The sequence below is a fragment of the Oncorhynchus kisutch genome, linkage group LG26, assembly GCF_002021735.2.
Source record: "Oncorhynchus kisutch isolate 150728-3 linkage group LG26, Okis_V2, whole genome shotgun sequence".
NCBI classification, from domain to species: domain Eukaryota; kingdom Metazoa; phylum Chordata; class Actinopteri; order Salmoniformes; family Salmonidae; genus Oncorhynchus; species Oncorhynchus kisutch.
Window position 1 is genome coordinate 11747291 of NC_034199.2, and position 7691 is coordinate 11754981.

Consider the following 7691-nt stretch of genomic DNA (forward strand, 5'->3'; position numbering starts at 1 on the left):
TTTCCTCTAAAACATATTCGCTAATGCAACCAAGCCATATCACACTCTCAAAAAATGTAACATTTCACATGCAGGTGCAGACAATTAAAGGGTTCATTTTCTTATTCATACACCCATCAGCTAAATGTAGCTTGCAAGGTAATAACGCAGGTAGCATGCTAGCTAAATAGGTTAGTATATGAAGCATTAACGTTTACCCCTCTCATAAGAATATAAAACTACAGTTTCAGTATATTAAAGTTACCTTTGAACAAACCAGACTTAATTTGATCAATATCATGGAAGTCATTATATGAGGTGAACGCAAAATTGTGACTGAAAACGTTGATTCCCTACGTTGATCAGCTTTTTGCTGCATTTGCCTGGGCGGTGGCTTAGAGCAACCAAAGGGGGGAAACATTGTTGAACTATGACAACAATTTCAGGTTCTAACTGCAATTTCAGGTGAAAACTCAAGTCTCAAATATAATTAAAATGTCTATACATTTCAGCTGTTTCAAAAACGATGTCTCCTATTCGTATTTTTACTGTATGAACGTTGGGCTCAACGAGACAATTCTGTTTACACTGCTCTGCTTAGAGGGGAGCAACTGTCAGGGTAGTGTCGTGCGCGACCACTGGAGGTAGCCTTCGAGACCTGAGAGATACGCAAGTTTACATTACAGTAATGTCACTCGAGAATCAATACCTATCGAGAATCTCTCGAGAAACTGTCTTTAATTCTCGTCAATGAGAATAGACCCCTTAGAGTTTTGACATTTCAGGAGGTCATTTCAAACAGCTCTTACACTAAAAGGGTATTATCATAATTTTCTCAATTTCACAGTATTAATCCAACCTCATAGTGTGGAAATATATAAAACACAGGAATATCACGTTTTTGACTGCACCGGGCCTTTAAGAAATCAGTCTATATACCCTTATACATAAAAATCAGTCATAGTAATTGGAAATACTTAGCAGTATTTATGATAAGCATCGGCTTATTGATGATACACTGTCCATATATTTAGGCAGATCACATCTTTGTACTTGTGTTTTATATTGTATGACATCCCATCCTATGATGTGTCTGCTTATGTAACAGCATGTTCAAATAAACCTAAACCAAACTCACACCCCGAATTGGCTAAAACTTTGTTTGGATGCGCGTGGAGTCCAAACGGCTAAGGGGTATGTGGCTGTCTGGCCAGTGGGCATCCCAGGTGCCAGCAGGCTCCATGTCCTAACTGTGTACCTTTGGCCAGAACTCATTACAGCCTGACATTTAGGACTTGCTGCCCATGCCAAGTCAGCCCACTGGATTGAGACAAATTATGTAGTTATTTTTTATGTCACACATTAACTCATGTCCAGTGGGAGCCACATTTGCATCACCTTCATATCACCTGGTTAAAGGACATGGATTTGACCATGGTGTTATGCTTCTTGCCTCCTTCTCTGGATGATGTATGTGAAGTTTTATTCACATAAGCAGACTAAATACTGTGTCCTGTCAGCCACATTCCCTGTGTCCGGGAAGCAGCCCCTAAGAATGGTACATTCCTACTGTTATGTGACGAACCCTATAGAATCAGAGCAATAAACTAGTGATGCACATTAAGCGGTCATGTATCGTTAAAACTCATCTTTGTAAGAAGGCAACCGGATATTCAACGTTAATATTTTTTTTTAAATATGACTGACAAGTTGTTCAACTTTACCCGAGTAAAATGTGATGATGTTCCCCCAAAATAAGAAATAAAAGAGAGACATAAGAAATTGAATTAACAAAAATGCATTTCATTGATTCTCCTCTGACAGCATAACCTATTCTATCTTCAATTACATCATCTTCATCTAAGTATAATGATAATGAATATGTTTGACCATTCTACATTTTGAAACTAGTCCAACTATTCATATGAAGACAGAGGACTGAGACGACAGAACGAGACAGATTTCTTTGAAAATATCTTCATTTTTATATTTTAATGGGTTACAATGGGACTATGATTTGTCCAACAAAGTGCTGGAATTTCTCATAAAAGGTAGGGGTTGGATTTTGGACCACTCAACCAAAAGAAAGAAAATGAAAAGCACAAAAGCTCCATCTTGTGGTGTGAAATGAGAATGGAACGTCAGAACAAACCAGTAGGCTACATTCCCAGATACACTATTGTGAGGGGATACTACTGTGAGTAGTCTGGATACTATACTAAGCCTCTGATAATATAATATTTAGAACTATTAGTATTCAGCAAGTGGAAAAATACTACATGCAGGTAAAATATTGTTTCATGTCAATCTGTGCGATTGAGTACAGGAAACTATTGTGGGACCTGATACCAATGATAATATTCTTGCACACAAGAAATAGCAAAATGAATGAAAAGAGCACGTGTGCAGGAGAGGTTTAAAAAACTGAAAGCGTTGTAAGGCACCTCCCCCTTTCAAATGTTTATAGAACAAAAACAATTGATGCAAACGAATTAGGCTAATTAACTGGGAATCTAATATCCCCCCTGGAGCAAAAAAGTTATCATATGTAACGTACCCATGTGAGTTGTGAAAGATATGGCAGACAATGTTCTGCCTGGTTGAAGGCCTAGTTTCATCATTATGAAGGCCTATATTGCACATAAGGAAATCAGTCAATTGAAATGTATAAATTAAGCCCTAATCTATGGATTTCATCTGATGAAACATGGGACCAGCACTTGCATGTTGCGTTTATATTTTAGTCCAGTGTATATGAAATGCTTAATGGCTGATTAAAGCCAGACAACCACTGTACTGGTAGATATGCAGGAGATGTACAGTTTCTTGAGTTGACAGTCATTAAGTAAACTATCTCAGTGCTTAGTTAAGAGATAGACTGATAACTAAAAATTTAGTCAGGATCATTTATCTGACTTGTACATTGTTAGGGGAATTTGAGATAATAGACCATTAAACGAAGCTGGAGTAAAAACCCAGTTGATGCATGTGCCATGTACATTTCTCACACAAATGGAAAATATGATACAAAGAGAAAAAGGGAAGTAATTGATTTCAAATTAATTGTGCAAAGGTCTCCCTGATGGGTACCATCTGTCAAAACAAGCTGTACGTTCAGTAAATCTAATCATAATGAATTAAACGGCTAACAAATTACATACATCATAGTTAACACAGGGAGAAACTACTGCAATGAACTGTTATGAAACAAATTAGGTTAAACAATGAAAGAAAATGACATCACATAAACTAAATATTACACTCATTTCCGCAAGCCATATTTCTTAATGAATTCTCTAATTAATTTAATTCACACATTTGTGCATAATTTGGCACTGAAAATGTCAGTGGGTCAGACTTAACCATATTCTTACTGGCTGTCTGTTTCAACAAGAGACATATTAGCAAAACATGACCTCTATGTAAATTACAGAGACCAACTGTTGTCATTTTAATTCCAAGGTCTGATTAGCATGTCCTAAAGATATCATTTAAAAAAATGTTTTACATTTGACACATGCCAGTGTCAAATTAAGAGCTTCGGTAATGTTTTGTGCATAATCACTCTCAGTTTTAAAGAAAATGCCTACCAGTAAACAAGGACAACTTAGAGCATATCCAGAATTTAGTACTGTACCTTTCCCTATAACACAACATAGACTGTATATTCACCTTGAACCAAAAGGGCAATCTATCCCCCAATAATCACTGCATGTTTGTGGGTGCCGCAATAAAAAATAATAATGAATACATGAATAACTTGTCCAATGAATAGGACATATAAACTGACACATGCATTGTGAGGCTTCAGGGCTTTCCTGGGACCAATCATTTAGCCAAGCCACTAATGAAAGCCCATGTACTGTGGTTTAAGGGCCAGGGGCGGATTGGCCATCTGGCAATTCTGGCAAATGCCAGATGGGCTGGACCATTTTTAAATTGGGTTGTCTGGTCGAAATTGACACAGACACACAAATATTTTTTTATATCGAAATAAAAGATGAAAAAGGTGGCATGGCCGGCAGACTATGGGCCTGTTAAGACTTCGTAAAAAAATAAATGTAAAAAAACATGCTCAATTTCTCTGTAATACTAATCGATAGTGAGACTGGCTGATCAGTGCAATTGACCCTTCTCGATCAGTGGGAAATGGAAGGATGAGCCGGCCTGGTTTTCTGATAGGCTGAGCTGACGGCACGCGAACATACATTCAAAGTCAATCGCGGCATCAGAGTGCATTATCCTCATGATTCTTGAACTGAAAGTGTCTGCCCCTGTGCCTGTTTCACTGTGCTGATCGAGCCACTCTCATTTCTCCCGTTGTGCTTAATAGAAAAATGGGTTATTCTGATCATATAACATTTCTACATGCAATTCCGGGAAAACACAGCTTTGGAAGCTTCTTCCCCTTGTCTCAGTCAAAGAGAGGGGGTCGCAGCTTTCTGTAGGTATAATTTTTATTTCGCAACTTTCAATATTCAGCTCAGTTGCAACTATATTACAAAGATATGATATGGCTTTGAGATATGGAGTGGTGCGGGCATAGGCCTATAGATCTCATGGGTAGTAGCCTACAACTGCAAAGTTTCTTTAGGACATTACATTTACTGTTGGATGAATGCATGGCCACTAGCAGTGGGTAGTCCATTATATTTACATTTATCAATCTAGATCATGAGTTTTGCATTTCCACTTCCTCAGGGGTGGAACCCCAAATTAATTAGCCTATGATATTAGTTAGTGCACATAAAGATGTCATTCATTTTTATTGAACAAAACAAAAATCTGGAAATTCTGGAGTTCTATTTTGAGAGTAAACTATAGCAACTATAGTGTAATTATCAACCTAAAATGCATGCCAATCACTGGATAAAGTTGCACGTCAAAATGTGTTGAGTCATGCATTCCTGCTTGGATGTGTAAGATTAAACAACTTATGTCTTGAATAGCTCAGAAGTTTATTTATTACACTTCTTAATAAAGCACTATAAATTACTATATAAGATGATATGACTGGTGCCACCAACTGTAAAAGTGAGACAGACAGACAGTGAAATGGACTGGTGTGGATAAAAATGCCAGGGCCTAATTCTTATCCCAGTCCGCTCCTGCTAAGAGCCGCAACCAGGGGAGACAACACAACACCCATCTTGCCATGCCTCCCCGCTCTCTCTCTCTCTCTCTCTCTCTCTCTCTCTCCAAATGTTGGTGACACTTAATGGTCTGGTTGGACCCAGTAAGGCTCCTAAGAGATGCCTGGTGAAGAAGTGTTAACTCTCGTTTGAACAATGTGGCAAAATGTATAATACCCAAAATGTATTATTTTTCATTAGATGGTCATAAACAATATCTAGTAATGCTGCATAGTTCTAGAAAGGTCTGGAACTCACCTTTCTGATAAAAATGTATATTCATGTATTAGGTGTAATCACTTTTGAGGAAACAAGCTCAAGTGCAAAAATTATGAAAATATAAAAAATCAAATATTATTTTTTTCAATTCAACACAAGTGAAGAAATAGGGCTTGAAATTACTGAAATGCTCTCTAAACATTGTACACACGCCTTACTATAAGAGTTTATCTTTCTTATAACTGTTAAAAAATTATATGATCATATTTAGTGAAATTTAGCAAATGTGGCCCCATTTCATATAATTGATGACAGAGCATTTTCTGCCAAACCTCCTCTGTGACGCACTGACACTATTTGAATGCCTGTGGACTCGTTACAACTTCAATTTTACGATAGAAATGATTTCGTCCCGTTGTGACCAAGAGAAAGTGGTTGTGTTTTAGTGCTACAAAATTATTTTGTATTTTTTCATGTTGGGAGCTCATAATCCTACTAAGAATATCACAGCGAGTTGAAACCACCGCTGCTGGTTTCACTAGACCGGCTCCGTCGTTCAGAGGGAGGACAAATCGATTCTTTGTTTGGATGGGCTAGAAAATGTTACGCATCACTCCATATGCAAATGCAGGGTGTGAAACCCGACACAACATTCGAATATCCTTAATGTTCTTCGTAGAACCTTAGGGCGCTTGAACTCTAAAAAAAGTCAAGGTTCCTGGAGGATCCTTTAGGGCAATGGTTCCCAAACTTGTTATAGTCCCATACCCCTTCAAACATTCAACCTCCAGCTGTTTACCCCCTCTGGCACCAGGGTCAGCGCACTCCCAAATGTTGTTTTTTGCCTGCCACACACACACTATGCAATACATTTATTAAACATAAGAATGAGTGTGAGTTTTTGTAAACGCGGCTCGTGGGAAGTGACAAATAGCTCTTATAGGACCAGGGCACAAATAATAATATAATAATAATCAATAATTTTGGTTTTTATTTAAACATCTTACATATAAAACCTTATTTGTTCATCGAAAATTGTGAATAACTGACCACAGGTTAATGAGAAGGGTGTGCTTGAAAGGATGCACCTAACTCTGCAATGTTGGGTTGTATTGGAGAGAGTCTCAGTTTTAAAACATTTTCCACACACAGTCTGTGCCTGTATTTAGTTTTCATGCTAGTGAGGGCCAATAATCCACTCTCACATAGGTATGTGGTTGCAAAGGGTATCAATGTCTTAACAGCTCGATTTGCCAAGGCAGGATACTCTGAGTACAGCCCAATCCAGAAATCTGGCAGTGGCTTCTGATCAATTTCAATTTTCACAGAACTGTTTGTTGCAATTTTGATGAGGCTCTCTTGTTCAGATATTGGTAAGTGGACTAGAGGCAGGGCATGATAATGAATCCAGTTGTTTGTGTCATCAGTTTCGGAAAAGTAACTTGCGTAATTGCGAACCTAACTCATTCAGGTGCTTCGCTATATCACATTTGACATTGTCCCTAAGCTTGAGTTCATTTGCACACAAAAAATCATACAATGATGGAAAGACCTGTGTGTTCTCCTTGTTAATGCAGACAGAGAAGAGCTGCAACTTCTTAATCAAAGTCTCAATTTTGTCCAGCACATTGAATATAGTTGAGGAGAGTCCCTGTAATCCTAGATTCAGATCATTCAGGCGAGAAAAAACATCACTCAGGGGCCTTGCTTTAATTAACAAAGTTAACCATTTTCACTGTTGTGTCCAAAACGTCTTTCAAGCTGTCAGGCATTCCCTTGGCAGCAAGAGCCTCTCGGTGGATACTACAGAGTACCCAAGTGGGGTCGGGAGAAACTGCTGTCTCCCTGTCATGGCCTTTGCGCCATCAGTACAGATACCAACATGAGCAGCATTTGGCTACATATTAGTGGAAAATATTTAAAAATATATATACATGGACTGTTTGAAAATGTGAAGAAGAAAATGTTTAAAAATATATATATATTTTTTAAATACATTTTTATTTTGTACCCCAACGGCATTGCACGTACCACACGTACCCCCATTTGGGAATACCTGCTTTATGGGTTCTTCAAATTGAAACCCCTATACATTTTTCAAAGAAACCAATAAAAGGACCCCTTTTAATGGATCCTCGAAGAACATTTGAAAAACCTTTTGAGGTACATTTCTTAACTACCCCCCCCCCCCCCCCACATTATTATTATTAATGGTAACATGCATAACAATAACAACAATAACACAATATTTTAGTTCTCAGTGTTTATTATGATTTTAGAGGCAAGGCATAATAAAAAAATCTAAATATGAGGTAAACTCCCAGCAGAGCCCCAAGTCCAATGGACATATCCTCTGGCTTG